Here is an 18649-nt window from a genome sequence, read left to right as displayed (position 1 = left end):
AAAGTCGTCGGGAAGGTAAGGCGCCGCTGAAGGCACATCTTCGTTAATAGATCGCTAGTAACGACTGAGTTACATTACACCTATCCAAATATCTCATACACACACCTATCTTATATTTAGTATTATTGCGATGTGGTTGTAGATCGGCAGATGATGCAAGAGTTAGGATAGTTCTTGAGAGGAGCTTACTTCTTACTGATTTTATTTCCAGCGTCAACTTTAAAACCGGCAATTTCACGATACTACATCCCCACCCATCAAATACTATCTACACAGATTCAAATACACGAAGACACAACTTCGCTAATAACTCACGAAAAATGTATCAGACAGTTTTCAGTTACTGGCTGAAACATACACCTACATCTCCCATAGAACTATGGGGCTGGGGGTATATTTTATTACATTAGTTTATACTGAATCTTTTCACGCTTGTCTCAAGTGTCACTAAGAACCTTGCTACAGATCACATAGTATTCTTATGTAGAGGTAGATTTTATCCAACATTCACATTTTTAGACCACTAGAAAGATACACAAAAATAACTACAGCTAGGATATCATAAGTAAGAGACTTGCAACCATTAATGAATAGGTTTAAGCCTATTTGTTTTTTCTGTAGCACACAAAACATAAAATAATTGCTCATTTTCCATGACAGTCACCGTACAGAATATTTGCTACTGTTATTATGTGGCGTAATTTCTAAATATTTTAACGTGAAGAATTTCTTTTCAGTGCAGGTGAAGGATGGCTGGATAATTTTGACGAGCGCCGAGATCTATGAGCCTCCAGTGACGGAGAATGACGAGGACATCCCGCCGATACCCCGCCGCCGCAGAGGGTGTCGGCAGTGCTGGGCAGAGAGAGTTGCTGCAAAGTCCATTGTGCACCCACTCGGTGGGGCCAGACACCGCCTCACGTGAGCCACCAAGGACGGCAGGTGACGAGGAAATTCCGCCGATACCTCGTCACTGGACAGTGTGTTGGACGTGATGGGTGCAAAAGGTCGAGGCGAAGGCTGTTGTGTTATTGCATGATGGATGGCGACACTGGATCAACAACCAATGAACATATTTATGAGGCAAGAGGGACGAAAAAGACGAGTAACTCCTGCCGATGTCATGTCGCCAAAGAGAATTTCGGGGGTGCTGGGTGGAGAAAGTCGGGAAGAAAACTGTTGAGTACTTGCATGGTGAGTTGAGACACTGGCTCATCAACCAACAAACATGTTCATGAGGCAGGAAGGCCGGCGGGTGACGAGGAAGTCCCACAGATGCCACGTTTCCAGGGAAGGTCTTGGGGGTGCTGAGTGGAGAAATTTGGCGTAAAGACTTTCTGAACTTGCGAAGTGTTGGGGACACTGCCTCACCAACCAAAAAACCTATTCATTACTGAAGAAGGACGGCGCATGACGAGGAAACCTTGCCGTTACCGCGTCACTGGAAACGGTATCGTACACGCTGGGTGCTAAAAGTCGGGACGAAGCCTGTTGTATTGCCTGCTGGATTGGGCCACCGGAACAACAACCAATAAACATATTTATGGGGAAAGAAGGAGGAAGAAGACGACAAGTCCCACTGATGCCAATGGCCAAAGAGGGTGTCTGATGTGCTGGTTGGAGGAACTCGGGGAGAAGACTGCTGTGCACATGCATGATGGACTGGGACACTGGCTCACCTACATCTACATCTACATCTACATCGATACTCCGCAAGCCACCCAACGGTGTGTGGCGGAGGGCACTTTACGTGCCACTGTCATTACCTCCCTTTCCTGTTCCAGTCGCGTATGGTTCGCGGGAAGAACGACTGTCTGAAAGCCTCCGTGCGCGCTCTAATCTCTCTAATTTTCCATTCGTGATCTCCTCGGGAGGTATAAGTAGGGGGAAGCAATATATTCGATACCTCATCCAGAAAACGCACCCTCTCGAAACCTGGACAGCAAGCTACACCGCGATGCAGAGCGCCTCTCTTGCAGAGTCTGCCACTTGAGTTTATTAAACATCTCCGTAACGCTATCACGGTTACCAAATAACCCGGTGACGAAACGCGCCGCTCTTCTTTGGATCTTTTCTATCTCCTCCGTCAACCCGACCTGGTACGGATCCCACACTGATGAGCAATACTCAAGTATAGGTCGAACGAGTGTTTTGTAAGCCACCTCCTTTGTTGATGGACTACATTTTCTAAGCACTCTCCCAATGAATCTCAACCTGGTACCCGCCTTACCAACAATTAATTTTATATGATCATTCCACTTCAAATCGTTCCATACGCATACTCCCAAATATTTTACAGAAGTAACTGCTACCAGTGTTTGTTCCGCTATCATATAATCATACAATAAAGGATCCTTCTTTCTATGTATTCGCAATACATTACATTTGTCTATGTTAAGGGTCAGTTGCCACTCCCTGCACCAAGTGCCTATCCGCTGCAGATCTTCCTGTATTTCGCTACAATTTTCTAATGCAGCAACTTCTCTGTATACTACAGCATCATCCGCGAAAAGCCGCATGGAACTTCCGACACTATCTACTAAGTCATTTATATATATTGTGAAAAGCAATGGTCCCATAACACTCCCCTGTGGCACGCCAGAGGTTACTTTAACGTCTGTAGACGTCTCTCCATTGATAACAACATGCTGTGTTCTGTTTGCTAAAAACTCTTCAATCCAGCCACACAGCTGGTCTGATATTCCGTAGGCTCTTACTTTGTTTATCAGGCGACAGTGCGGAACTGTATCGAACGCCTTCCGGAAGTCAAGAAAAATAGCATCTACCTGGGAGCCTGTATCTAATATTTTCTGGGTCTCATGAACAAATAAGGCGAGTTGGGTCTCACACGATCGCTGTTTCCGGAATCCATGTTGATTCCTACATAGTAGATTCTGGGTTTCCAGAAATGACATGATACGCGAGCAAAAAACATGTTCTAAAATTCTACAAGAGATCGACGTAAGAGATATAGGTCTATAGTTTTGCGCATCTGCTCGACGACCCTTCTTGAAGACTGGGACTATCTGTGCTCTTTTCCAATCATTTGGAACCCTCCGTTCCTCTAGAGACTTGCGGTACACGGCTGTTAGAAGGGGGGCAAGTTCTTTCGCGTACTCTGTGTAGAATCGAATTGGTATCCCGTCAGGTCCAGTGGACTTTCCTCTATTGAGTGATTCCAGTTGCTTTTCTATTCCTTGGACACTTATTTCGATGTCAGCCATTTTTTCGTTTGTGCGAGGATTTAGAGAAGGAACTGCAGTGCGGTCTTCCTCTGTGAAACAGCTTTGGAAAAAGGTGTTTAGTATTTCAGCTTTACGCGTGTCATTCTCTGTTTCAATGCCATCATCATCCCGTAGTGTCCGGATATGCTGTTTCGAGCCACTTACTGATTTAACGTAAGACCAGAACTTCCTAGGATTTTCTGTCAAGTCAGTACATAGAATTTTACTTTCGAATTCAATGAACGCTTCACGCATAGCCCTCCTTACGCTAACTTTGACATCGTTTAGCTTCTGTTTGTCTGAGAGGTTTTGGCTGCGTTTAAACTTGGAGTGGAGCTCTCTTTGCTTTCGCAGTAGTTTCCTAACTTTGTTGTTGTACCACGGTGGGTTTTTCCCGTCCCTCACAGTTTTACTCGGCACGTACCTGTCTAAAACGCATTTTACGATTGCCTTGAACTTTTTCCATAAACACTCAACATTGTCAGTGTCGGAACAGAAATTTTCGTTTTGATCTGTTAGGTAGTCTGAAATCTGCCTTCTATTACTCTTGCTAAACAGATAAACCTTCCTCCCTTTTTTTATATTCCTATTAACTTCCATATTCAGGGATGCTGCAACGGCCTTATGATCACTGATTCCCTGTTCTGTACATACAGAGTCGAAAAGTTCGGGTCTGTTTGTTATCAGTAGGTCCAAGATGTTATCTCCACGAGTCGGTTCTCTGTTTAATTGCTCGAGGTAATTTTCGGATAGTGCACTCAGTATAATGTCACTCGATGCTCTGTCCCTACCACCCGTCCTAAACATCTGAGTGTCCCAGTCTATATCTGGTAAATTGAAATCTCCACCTAAGACTATAACATGCTGAGAAAATTTATGTGAAATGTATTCCAAATTTTCTCTCAGTTGTTCTGCCACTAATGCTGCTGAGTCGGGAGGTCGGTAAAAGGAGCCAATTATTAACCTAGTTCGGTTTTTTAGTGTAACCTCCACCCATAATAATTCACAGGAACTATCCACTTCTACTTCACTACAGGATAAACTACTACTAACAGCGACGAACACTCCACCACCGGTTGCATGCAATCTATCCTTTCTAAACACCGTCTGTACCTTTGTAAAAATTTCGGCAGAATTTATCTCTGGCTTAAGCCAGCTTTCTGTACCTATAACGATTTCAGCTTCGGTGCTTTCTATCAGCGCTTGAAGTTCCGGTACTTTACCAACGCAGCTTCGACAGTTGACAATTACAATACCGATTGCTGCTTGGTCCCCGCATGTCCTGACTTTGCCCCACACCCGTTGAGGCTGTTGCCCTTTCTGTACTTGCCCAAGGCCATCTAACCTAAAAAACCGCCCAGCCCACGCCACACAACCCCTGCTACCCGTGTAGCCGCTTGTTGCGTGTAGTGGACTCCTGACCTATCCAGCGGAACCCGAAACCCCACCACCCTATGGCGCAAGTCGAGGAATCTGCAGCCCACACGGTCGCAGAACCGTCTCAGCCTCTGATTCAGACCCTCCACTCGGCTCTGTACCAAAGGTCCGCAGTCAGTCCTGTCGACGATGCTGCAGATGGTGAGCTCTGCTTTCATCCCGCTAGCGAGACTGGCAGTCTTCACCAAATCAGATAGCCGCCGGAAGCCAGAGAGGATTTCCTCCGATCCATAGCGACACACATCATTGGTGCCGACATGAGCGACCACCTGCAGATGGGTGCACCCTGTACCCTCCATGGCATCCGGAAGGACCCTTTCCACATCTGGAATGACTCCCCCCGGTATGCACACGGAGTGCACATTGGTTTTCTTCCCCTCTCTTGCTGCCATTTCCCTAAGGGGCCCCATTACGCGCCTGACGTTGGAGCTCCCAACTACCAGTAAGCCCACCCTCTGCGACTGCCTGGATCTTGCAGACTGAGGGGCAACCTCTGGAACAGGACAAGCAGCCATGTCAGGCCGAAGATCAGTATCAGCCTGAGACAGAGCCTGAAACCGGTTCGTCAGACAAACTGGAGAGGCTTTCCGTTCAGCCCTCCGGAATGTCTTTCGCCCCCTGCCACACCTTGAAACGACCTCCCACTCTACCACAGGTGAGGGATCAGCCTCAATGCGGGCAGTATCCCGGGCAACCACAGTCTTAGTCCGATCAGGGGATGCGTGGGACGAGCTGGCCGTCCCCGACAAACCCCCATCCGGACCCCCACAGTGATGCCCATTGGCTACAGCCTCAAGCTGTGTGACCGAAGCCAACACTGCCTGAAGCTGGGAGCGAAGGGATGCCAACTCAGCCTGCATCCGAACACAGCAGTTGCAGTCCCTATCCATGCTAAAAACTGTTTTGCAAAGAACGTCTGAACTAATCTACAGAGAGCGCAAACAAATCGACAAAATTTAAACGGTTATTAAAATACAAGATTGCCTAGTAAATGCAGTAATGCTGCTACTTGCGCACTGCTGACACTGCTCGGCGGCGGAAGGAGACTAAGCGAAATTACACTATTCAGGTACTAAAACACGATGCTACACTCTCAAATACTATAATACGCCCGAAATTTATGAATTAAACAATGCAAGTACCAAAAACACGCAAAGAAATTAAGAATTAAACTATGTAGCAAATGAGTGAGCTAGGAGTATACGACTTGCTGCTGCAGCTGCTTATCCAACGGCGGCAGGGAGCACACTGACTGCAACCAACCGACACTGGCCGTTCAAAACAAAAACAGTAGACAAACGACTACGCGAATTTACACTATTCAGGTACTAAAACGCGATGCTACAACTCTCAAATGCTATAATACGCCCGAAATTTATGAATTAAACAATGCAAGTACCAAAAACACGCAAAGAAATTAAGAATTAAACTATGTAACAAATGAGTGAGCTAGGAGTATACGACTTGCTGCTTATCCAACGGCGGCAGGGAGCACGAACATATTCGAGAGCCAAGAAGAACGGCAGAAGACGAGGAAGTCCCGTCGACACCACGTCGCCAGAGAAGTGTCGTGTCCCATTGAATTGAAGATACGTGTATTGCATAAATACTTGAACCGAATAATTTATTAAATGAATGAATAAAATATCTTTCAACTTCTGACTTGATATTTTTCTGTGTGAAAGGAAATTAATTAGGTTTTATTATCACTGCACTCCACTTAAACAGGGAAATAACAATTGCGACTTTGACCAAAGTTACATGATTCTCTCTCTTATAAGTATGTGACTGCGTATGGAGAAATGCTTTTAGATGTCGATCTCCCACACCAATTTACACAAGGACTGTCACAAGTATCAATACATAAGGTATCCTTATTCAACAGAGAATTAGAAATAATGTTGAGGTCACTCGGTTCACAACTAAGTACCAAATAACTTACACCAATGATTTGTTTTACTTCCGTTTTTAACGACTACTTTTCATTGGTGTTCTATGCGGTAACACTTTTACATAAATGCCTGTGTTCCCCTCTCAAGAGAGAATTAAATAACTTGTGCAACATTAAGACAAAACAACGACCGAAAAAATGCCTGTGTCAGAAGAGGAGTGAAAACAGGGGACGAACAATCCAAAGATCGAGTAAAACATGTGACGAAAGAAATGCTAGCAACAATAATCAAAATACTCTATCCGTTCACTGAAATTCAACAATATGATTATGGAAGTAAATGAATTTTGTATTCCAGAAATATAATTAATGATAATTCTCCTAAGGTACTACATAAATCACATTTGTTACCTTTCAATTTTGATACAACTTATAGAGTTCTCTATATACTGTTAATCGCTTTTGATTAACAATTGGTAAGTGTAGTTTTTTCGTTGTAATGTGTTGAATGGTATTGCAAATTATACCTAAGGCTGATCATACTTCCACAGAATTGTAGATTCTACTCACATTCATTTGTCCTATAGGCAAAAACGGAGATGTTAAACACAGTAATTGGCGATGTATCAAGTGGTTCAAATGGTTCAGATGGCTCTGAGCACTATGGGACTTAACAGCAGAGGTCATCAGTCCCCCTAGAACTTAGAACTACTTAAACCTAACTAACCTAAGGACATCACACACATCCATGCCCGAGGCAGGATTCGAACCTGCGACCGTAGCGGTGTATAAAGTGGTATACTCTGTAGTGTACCTATGCGAACATCTAGATGTGAAAATTGTTACGCACACTCGTTGCTTAACAGTAAGTACTTAGATATATAAAAATGGTCCTACAGGCGAAATGGAAGCGTTGCACATCTGTAACAGCGCTTTAGTAAGCGGTGAAATGTATTTAGTGTGTGTAATTGTATTACTGAAACTGTAAAAAGTATAAGCACAGAATGTGCAGACAAAAATATGTAAATAGTGCAGAACAATCATAAATGTGTCTGCATATCTAATTCATGGATAGATTAATTTGTTCACTTAAAATTAGCTGTGTCACTGATATATGAAAGTGAGTATGTTTGGAAATCGCATACGATACATGAGGAACACTGTTAAAAAATTGTTTACAACATTTATTCTGGGTGAGTCGGAGGTTACAAAATTTTTGAAATGGTAGGACGCTACGTGGTGGAGTGGTAAGGTGCTGGGCTCTAATGAGAAACGTAATAAACTAAACTCCGTCCGAACAGACCTTGGAAGGCCCAACGATACCGACTGGCCGCCGTGTCATCCTCACACAAACGCATCACTCAATGCGGATACGGAGGGGCATGTGGTACGCACACCGCTCTCCCGCCCGTGTGTCAGTTTACGAGACTGAGAAACGTAATACATGACACAAATTAGATAAATATTCAAAAATCCCAGAGTGTGGAAACAGCTTTAATCTTTGTTCTTACTATACAGCATATCCGCAATGAACGATAGGAAATAATAACTTCGTTTAAAATGAATTTGAATAAAAACAATTCCGACCAAAAGCAATTACTAATCTCTCAAAACATCTTAAGATATTAAAAAAAATTCTTCAGTTAGTTAAACTCGTAAAACACAATGGTGATGCATGAACTGTAAAAAATAAACATTCAATGCCTAAAAGAAATTCGAAGATATTCTTTACAGAAAACAAAATATAGGGTTGTAACATCTATAGATAAATTTTAGCTACATTGCGACGAGAGGAAATTATGCCTCTAACAGTTACAAACATTATCCGACATACGAAGAAACAGTGAAATAAATATTAATTATTTATGTAATATTTTATAATGTAATTGGACATATCGATGTGTATCATACAAAGACAATGATAATTGTAAATTTCCCTTATGATCTGCGTTAGTCTTCCTTTCTTTCTACCTTTCGTTGGTTGGCTTTTGTAGGTTCAGGACGCAAGACGCATATCAAACTGAGGTCTGTTGAGAAATTGTAATTATTTGTTAATTATTACTTGAGAATAGAGTTCATTATTATTGTAAATATGACTGAATAATTATTTGTAACTTTAATTCCTCTCTCAGTAAGCATTATCTGTGTTAGTTATTTCTTTCCGCTGCAAGGAGCGCAGCCAGTGATGATAGCGATTTGTATCGCGTTTTTTGTCTATGTTTTCCTTAGAAAAAATTCAAATGTTTGCTTGATGAAGTCTAAATAGTGCACAATACGAAAGTAAAGTTTAATAAACATTTCAAATACTTATTCTATTTGCTCTAACAATAGAAAGTCTCTATCAATTGTCTACCGCCATCTTAACAACTATCTCAGCGGCAAATTCAAATTACGCAACTCTGCAAACATAAATACCGAAGGTAATAAAAATGTGTAAAAATAAATGTGCACCGGTGGTCCCGAACTCATTTTAATGAAAATAACTCGAATCGTATTTGTTCTTTAAAAACAGTGCTCATAGCACGATCCTTATAACAAACTTTTCTAGTTGATGTATGGAGCCGAAATTAATTACGCACGAGTTGCGAAGAATATTGTTTCAGGTAACATACGTCAGTGTTGTGCGCGACTGATATTCTGTGGTTTTAATGATCATTTTGCTGAAGGTAACTGTTTCCATCATAATCAGTAGTTGTATAGAATCTGTTGTATGAACTGTGATTTAGTGACACTTACAGAACTTACAGACAACGCTCCCGGGAGAAAACTTATTTCGTAATTACTCAATCTAATAAAATAAGATTATAATTTAGATTTACAAATTAATAAAATACCAAACCACTGAATAACACAGGGAGCGCCACAGGGTGTACATTTGTAATTTTCAGAACCCACGACCGTGCAAGCTCTGCTGTACGTAACGAAAGCCCCAGGTGCAATGTGGACACAACAAAACTCCACTGTTCACTAGAACGTACGCTGCGGCCTCCACATAACCGCATAGTATAATTTCAAGGCTTTTACAACACAGTAAATACGCTACCTGTAATATACAAAAACACAGTTAACACACACATACAATACACAAAGTAGCCCCCATAACTTCAACAGCTGAACGTACTTGAGTCTACAATCTTTAAATTATTTCGCAAGGTAACTGCTGAATCAACCACCAAACATTAAATCATTTTGCTTAAATAATTTTCTAATGGCTCGGGAAATTTTGGAGGCCAGAAACAAAGAAATACTGATTAACTATGTCATAAGATAATTGTAGCTGCACTCACCTATCACTCTGCTCTGAATTACTCAGCAACTTTTGGTAAACGGCCACACTTTCAATGAGAAAGGCAGCGGAACACATATTAATTTATGTTGCACTTTATTATACACACAGATTAGAGAGTACACTGCTCTCTCGGTGAACTTGTTAAAAGCACCTTGCGGACAAATTGGAAACCAGGATGATATAGACTAGCATGCTCCCCAGAACGAAGCAGACTCGTCGAATGAACTTAGTAAAGGCAGATTCCCACCATTATCACACGGACACATAATGCTCGATGAGAGATGGTGGAATACTATAGTAGGAACCACAGCGTGACCCAGTGCAAGTTTGAATAGAGGGCCCCACTGCCATGCTGTTCTCGTAAGGCAAGCCACTTTAGAGGTAAAACTGTCCATTGTGGCCATGGCTAGCGAACCCTTCCGAAGAATCCACGCCCTCTCCTGCAGTAGGCAAACGTCAGAAACACAGCTGAGGGTTCTTGTCGTCGACACTGCGTTTTCCCTGCTTGCAGATCAAAGCACTACCATCTGTTACCGCTCCAAGAGTGCTGTCGCCATAACTATAGATGTGCATGCACGCCTCTATACCCACATATCTTCCGCCTGCCCCGAGGAACAAGCACCAAAGATGCGTTCTATCGACCAAGAGCAAAGACCACCTACTCGCCACAAGCGTCATCGATAAATCGCACGCCACGACTCAATTTTTTTCCCTCATGCTGCCTAACAGTTGGGATGTGTGGCGTTCGCTGTGTTGTTCAGTGGTTTGGTATTTAACTAATTTGTAAATGAAAATGATAATCTTATTTCATTACATTTAGTTATTACTAAATAATTTTTCTCCCGGCTAAAGATTTGGTCAAGTTGCTAAAGAACTCCAAGTTAACGTTGTGTTGAAGTGTTGTCTGTAAGTTGTGTGTCACTAAATCACAGTTCATACAACAGATTTTACACAACTATTGATTATGATGGAAACAGTTATCTTCAGCAAAATGATCATTAAAACCACCGAATATCAGTCGCGCACAACACTGACGTATGTTACCTGAAACAATATTCTTCGCAAGTTGTGCTTAATTAATTTCGGCTCCATACATCAGCTAGAAAAGTTTGTTATAAGGATGGTGCTATGAGCACTGTTTTTAAAGAACCAATCTCATTTGAATTATTTTCATTAAAATGGGTTCGGGACCACCGGTGCACATTTATTTTTACACATTTTTATTACCTTCGGTATTTATGTCTGCAGAGTTGCGTAATTTGAATTTGCCGCTGAGATAATTGTTAAGATGGCGGTAGACAATTGATAGAGACTTTCTATTGTTAGAGCAAATAGAATAAGTATTTGAAATGTTTATTAAACTTTACTTTCGTATTGTGCACTATTTAGACTTCATCAAGCAAACATTTGAATTTTTTCTAAGGAAAACATAGACAAAAAACGCGATACAAATCGCTATCATCACTGGCTGCGCTCCTTGCAGCGGAAAAAAATAATTAACACAGATAATGCTTACTGAGAGAGGAATTAAAGTTACAAATAATTATTCAGTCATATTTATAATAATAATGAGCTCTATTCTCAAGTAATAATTAACAAATAATTACAATTCTTAACAGATCTCAGTTTGATATGCATCTTGCGTCCTGAACCTACAAAAGCCAACCAACAAAAGGTAAAAACAAAGGAAGACAAACGCAGATCGTAAAAGGAATTTTCAATTATCATTGTCTTTGTATGATACACATCGATATGTCCAATTACATCATAAAATATTATATAAATAATTAACATTTATCATCGTTTTCACTGTTTTTTTCATATGTCGAATAGATAATGTTTATAACTGTTAGAGGCATAATTTCCTCTCGTCGCACTGTAGCTAAAATTTATCTCGTGGATGTTACAGATGCCTTGTGAATGCGTCCCGTCATTCGTCCAAGCCTCACAGAACACCATCCAGATTACGAGAAGAACGCCCCTTTCCATATCTAACCTCTTATACAATCTTTAGACAGTGACGGTGGTCCGGAGGTATACCAAAATGTTCGTTGGAAAAGCAGGTGTCAGTCGGCTGAATCAGGTGTGTAACCCACTTGAGTGCTAAGTGGGGACGTGTGACAGACGTGATAACAGCCGTACGACAAAGATTAGACGCATGAAGAAAAGTATTCACCCTCAAATGAGAGTTCATAAAATAGAAAACAGTATCTTATAACAGAAGATAGAAGTTCGTAAGGTGACAGAATAATAACTGTACATAAACGTATGCTCTGATTGGCGCAACATTAGCCGCTCAATAAGGGAAAAAAAAAATCTTTCAGTGTTTGTGTTTAATTAAGTCCGTATGATGTGGCACTCAGGATAGTTTTAACGTCCCAACTGTTGCATTAAGTTTTTATTCTTGATTATACGTGCGGAACATTTGACTTTGGCAGATGAATGCAGCCGGGGGCACACCGGCCCAAAGTTAGTCTCCTAACTACTGGCCGCGGGCCAGCACCGTCCCTTCAGCACCATCAGTCCGGCCCGCGGGTCATACGTGCATGGTATACGGCCCACCGTACCATTTTTTTTATTACAGTCGAACCTTGCATGTCGAGCACTCCCATAACGAGCATACACACAACGAGTACGAGAAAACGTAAGAAACAGACTTTTTTAACGACCATTGTGTCACTTCTACATCGACACGGATACTCTGCAAATGACGCTTAAGTGCCTGGCAGAGCGCATATCGAACCATCTTCGTAATTCTCTATTATTCCAATCTCGTATAGCGCGCTGAAAGAACGAACACCTATGTCATCCCGTACGAGCTCTGATTTCCCTTATTTTATCGTGGTGATCGTTTCTCCCTGTGTCGGTCGACGTCGACGTCAACAAGATATTTTCGCATTCGGAAGAGTAAGTAAGTGACTGGAATTTTGTGAGAAGATTCCTCCGAAACGAAAAACGCCATGTTTTAATGATGTCCATCCCAACTCCTGTATCATTTCCGTGACACTATCAACCCTATTTTGCGATAATACAAAAGGTGCTGCCCTTCTTTGAAATGTTTCGATGTACTCCGTCAATCATATCTGGCAGGGATCCCACACCGCGCAGAAGTATTCTAAAAGAGGATGGACAAGCATAGTGTAGGCAGTCTCTTTAGTAGATCTGTTACATTTTCTAAGTATCCTGCCAATAAAACGCAGTCTTTGGTTAGCCTTCCCCACAAGACTTTCTATTCCAATTTAAGTTGTTCGTAATTGTAATACCTAGGTATTTAGTTGAATTTACGGCCTTAGAGTTGACTGATTTATCGCGCAACCGAATTTTAACGGATTCCTTTTAGCACTCATGTGCACTTGCCGTTATTTAGGATCAATTGCCAATTTTCACACCATACAGATATAGTTTATAAAATTTTTTGCAATTTTTTTGATCTTCTGATGGCTTTACTAGCTGATAAACGACAGCGTCATTTGTAAACAACCTAAGAAGGTTTCTCAGATTGTCTCCCAAATCATTTATATAGATAAGGAACAGCAAAGGGCTATAACATTACCTTGGGGAACGTCCGAAATCACTCCTCTTTTACTCGATGACTTTCCGTCAGTTACTACGAACAGTGACCTCTCTGAAAGGAAATCACGAATCCAGTCATGTAAGTGAGACGATATTCCATAAGCACGCAATTTCACTACAATCCCTTTGAGTGGTACAGTCTCAAAAGCCTTGTTTAGTGTTTTTTCAGTCTTTAATAACCATTTCAAAACCACCTTCTCTCCTGGATCGGTCACTTCGGTCACTATAAGTGAACACTGACTCACATGCTCTCCTACGAGCCACCGTTCTGTAGTCAGTCAGGTGTACTGCTCGCAATGCGCCTTGCGTCATAGTTGTTGTCACGAGCACCACTGCTCTGGCTTCCGTGACGATATTGTAAATGGTCAATGTTAAAAAGAACTCAATGTGATTTTTGACATTTGTCACCCATGACAGAATCAATGTCTCAATTAAAACTGGTTAGTTTTAGCTTTAAATCATTATCATCATTCAATGTATTCCTGTACTTACTCTTCAAAAAAAGTGAAGTTGAATAGGCTCGATCATGTACATACTTTGTCGAAAACCCAATCAGGTGTCTCACCAAATATCGGTGTTCTGTTATCACCCAGGTCACTTCATGAAAATGCCGGAATTGTTTCTTAAAAGGACAATCGTTCTTTCCTTCGCCTCCAGTAGCAATAAATCAGAGCAAAATTTCGTCTCGTATCCGTGGACGGGACGCTATGCACTAGCGTCGTTCCTCCCTTTTGAGTGAGGATATTTTGGGGTCATCATTCTATTGACTGGTTTGAGCGGCCCGCCACGAATTCATCTCCTGTGTGAATCTCTTGATCTCAGAGCAGCGCTTGCAACCTACGTCCTCAATTATTTGCTGGATGTATTCCAATTTCTGTCTTCTTCTAAAGTTTTTACCCTCTACAGCTCTCTCTGGCAGCATGAAAGTTATTCCCTGATATCTTGACATATTTCCTGCCCCTTCTTCTTGTCAGTGTTTATCACATATCCCTTTCCTCTCCAATCCTGCGCAGAACCTCCTCATTCCTTATCTTATCAGTCCACTTAATTTTCAACATTCGTCTGTAGCACGACATTTCAAATGCTTCGATTCCATTCTGTTCTGGTTTTCTCACAGTCCATGTTTCACTACCGCACAGGATATTAAATGAGCGAAATTCAAGCGAGTCGTTCTTCTGAATATTTGTGTCCGAGAAACTATCAAATAGACTAAATATGATGGGATTGTCAGCAGTATGTCTTTACGATTGGAGCAGGTAGTCAAGACCAAGCGCCAGACCTGTACCGCAGCCTGTAGGGATGTACACTTCCAGCCACCTGGGGCCACATGACATTGGTAAAATTCAGCATAAAACAAAATTACTGGCAGTCCGTCTTGGCACCTTTTTTTATCCTTTCCTTCTATGTGTTAAAAAAACAGGGTACGTTTCGACATGGCAGAATGGACCATTGCCTTGTGAACGTTATCGAATAGCGATATGACATTTCAACTTTTATTTCATTGTGTACTCGCTCGCCCTGACGACTGACGATCACACTCCTGAAGCTCCCGATAATTTTTGTCTTGTCTTCGACTCTCGACTAGCGCTCACGGTCCAGTGTCACGCAACCAGCGGCCCACAGGTGGAATCGCTGCTGTATCTGTTCCCAAGCTACACCAGCCTTTATCGTTACAAAGAGCTGCTATGATTCTGTCGCAGGCGTACAGACGTGATGTGTCCCTTATGGGCTCCATCATTGTTGACGCTTTGTTACTGTCATAGTTATTAGCAATTCAAATGTGGCGGTATTTTATCACACAACGAAGTTCGACAGACGAGCGAATAGAAGTTTTCACGTCAGGAAGTAAAGCATCCAATAGCGGAGGACGAAGTGAAATGAAACTTTACTAGCTGAGCGGGTAAGTAATGTTATTTCAATGATCACAGAGTCGAGTCACATTTACAAAATTGGCAGTAAGAGTCCACTTACCAGGAAGACATTGCTCTGCCATTTACACATGCATTGATTCTGTTGGGGAGGCTGTCATGAAGCCGTTGTATTCTCTTCTTAGGCGATCTGTCCTGGATGCATGTACTGTTTCTGTTAGGAATAGTGTCACAAAGTCGTTATATCCTCCCCAGAGGCAAGCTAGCCCACAACAGTTGTAACTGGTACTTGATATATAGGATACCGGCACTAGCAGGTGACGTGCGAGCTGGTCCCTACTGTGGACAGGTCTGAAGATCTCGCTGGCTACACTCGAGTACCTCAGCGTCTCGCAGATAGTTTTTAGAGTCACGTGTCGTATTGGACGAACATTGTCCTGTTGAAAAATAGCAGCACAATACTAGTGCACGAGAGTTAAAACACGAGGATGCAGGATATCCGTGATGTAACATTGCGCCATCAGATTTCCCTCTACCAGTACCAGCTATGATCTGAACTTATACCCTATGGATCCTAACGCTATGATGCCAGAAGAAACAGTGCTGTGACTCTTCAAAGCATTGGAAGAATCTGACCTTACCACAGGTAGCGTCCATTCTCACTGATGACGGCCATCGAGTGTCGTCCAGTCACAGTTCATAGCTCACCACAATGCCATTCATTTACATGCAGTCAGGGTTCCCAATGCCAATACTGTTCCAAATGCAGCCATTTCTGTTGTTATTGTTGTTGTTGTGATAACTGCAACCTACACAGTGGACGGTAATACCCTGGTGTGATTAATAAGAGGTGGCATTCCACTCACTTTAACAACATTGTTAGTGAGATCAATATTCATATTTTAGGACATGATCTCAGTGTTCCCTGATACTACGTTTGCTATGTGTGGCTAATGACTTCTTCGATGTGAGGAAATTGTGGGCAGAATGTTCTTGTAACTGCATATGTAATCAGAAGAGGGCTTGAGCCTGAAAAGGAGGGGGCGTAGCAGAGGCGATCGAGAACGGGGATTCGAGATGAATTGGAGCCATCCATGCTGAACGCAGTGATCTGGCCTTGCGAGTGATTCTAGGAAACAGTGTTCAGTGGTTCTTACCTACCGAGGGACTTCTGGTTAAAGCACTCTCCTGCTTCTGCTTAGGGTCAGATTGAAGGGTGTCGGTTCACAAAACTTTTTACCAGGGCCAAACACCAGTCCGCTACAGAAGATGGTCAGATGGCTGAAAGTGGGTGGAGCAAGCTGTTTAAGAGAGGTTACTGTAAACTGAGGTTTTGTGCAAATGATGGAAACGTCATAAAACTCCGTGCATTCTCATGTTAGAAAATGGGACGACACGGACAGAGGGACTGGCATACATGTCTAGTGGAGGTAAGACTGTAACCCCACCCTGACACCAGGAAGTCACCAAGTTCTTTTAGTGAGCGGCAAAAACATATATTCCATGGGCACTGCTATCTGGGAAGCTTAACAGTCTTCTTTCAGAAACTGGAAATGGTCGGCCCAGAAAAAATATGGCCACGCTTATTGTGAGAACGACGCCTCGCTAGTATAGAATATTTTTTCAGACAACAGAGATTTGCAGTCGCTGATTGGCTCCTCTCAGGATATACAAAATAGAGCCTTGCTCCCCCAGCTTGGGAACCCCGCAGTAGTGTCTGGATTGGCTACCAGGCCAACAGAGCAATCAAGAGGGGAGAATCAATGAGAGTTCTATTGGTTTGTGCAATGTGTGGTAGATTTCGTTTTGCTATTTCGGCTCCTTCACCGAGGCTTGGTGGGAAGAGTTTGTGATGTTTGCGGTCTTGGTCATCTGGTCCTCCCCTTGTGGAGAACTTCAGGTCTTTCCATAGTGGGTGAGACTTGTAGTCTGTATACTGTGGTGGACTAAGAGCATGTGACAGTTCCCAGCTCTACTGTCAGTGGAAATGCATATCATCTCAGACATGCCGTGTGTCATAAGGGTGAACTTATTCGTCGTGAATTCGCCGTCTGACGTTCGACAATTCCAGCATGCACCGTCGTGCCAGTGTGTCAAATTGGTTTGTCCAGAGCAGCGAATGCATGCACTTCACGCTGAAATCTAGCGGGATTTAAAGTCTCTGACAGACAAGTTTCCCACGTTCTGGCAACATGAACGCCAGACAGAGTAGTTTACATATTTTCGCGGCTTCGTCAGTACATTACAGCTGTCGCAGCGACTACTCCTCGCCCACAGCCCGCCGTTTTCTGCTGCCGACTCAACCAAGATGAAAGGTAAAGTATTGTTGTATGGGGGTAGAGTTGTTAAATGATATTTACAGCTCCCTGATCTCAGATGAACCATAGACTGGTACAGTTGATCGTAGTTGATTCCATTCGAATGGAGTTGGGTCGCACAGTGGACTCATGTAAACAAAGTCAGATTGCGTAGTAAAAGTGATGAATTCGAGGGGAGAATTTCTATAGCTTCCTCCTCACCCCCAGATTTATGCATTGCGTTGCGAGCTAACATCCCAAAGATGTTCGGGCTCACATGCGGTTCCTCTTCGTCGAAATGTCTTGGCTCAAAGTCGTCTAGGAGTTGAATCGCACGTGGCGCATTACACTCCCTAAATTAGACGCTTTTGACCCTTTGGTTAACTTGTCTGGCCGATGGTAAGTTTGCGAAATTGTATGAAACAAAGTTAATGTAACGTATAATAACTGTAATATTAATATCTGGAAATAAATTAACGACCCATAAATGATGTAGGCTACACAGTTGCGATTTGGTTAGAATAATGTTTATTCAGAAAGAAAACTAATAGCGAAAGTGGTCGTATTTAGAATTACTATTACACTCGAGCGGCCGGCAGGTGTGGCCGAGCGGTTCTAGGCGCTTCAGTCTGGAACCGCGCGACCGCTACTGTCGCAGGTTCGAATCCTGCCTCGGGCATGAATGTGTGTGATGTCCTTAGGTTCGTTAGGTTTAAGTAGTTCCCCACCGACTTTGGCGCCCTGCGTGACCTAGTAAAGAAGGTGTTTGAGAGAAGAAACGAAACCTTCAACTTAGATGAAATATATAATCAGTCTGTCCTATCCAATGGGAGAATAGCCTACGACTGGACGAAAACCTTCCCAGAATCATATGTACACACATATTTCCCATAATTACAGAAATACAGATAGGGCAGCTAAACGCACATAATAGTAGGCTGGTCATGCAGGAGCTTCGAAGAGTGGTGGAGGAGAGGAGCCTTGATGTGCTCTGTTTGCAGGAGCCATACTCTCTTGCGGGGAATGTAGCCTTTGCTGCCATGAGCTGGCAAGTGGTAAGCTTCGGAGAT

This window comes from Schistocerca serialis, chromosome 8 (genome assembly GCF_023864345.2).
Source record: "Schistocerca serialis cubense isolate TAMUIC-IGC-003099 chromosome 8, iqSchSeri2.2, whole genome shotgun sequence".
NCBI classification, from domain to species: Eukaryota; Metazoa; Arthropoda; class Insecta; order Orthoptera; family Acrididae; genus Schistocerca; species Schistocerca serialis.
The sequence above is the reverse complement of the archived record's forward strand: the minus strand, read 5'-3'. Positions refer to the sequence as shown.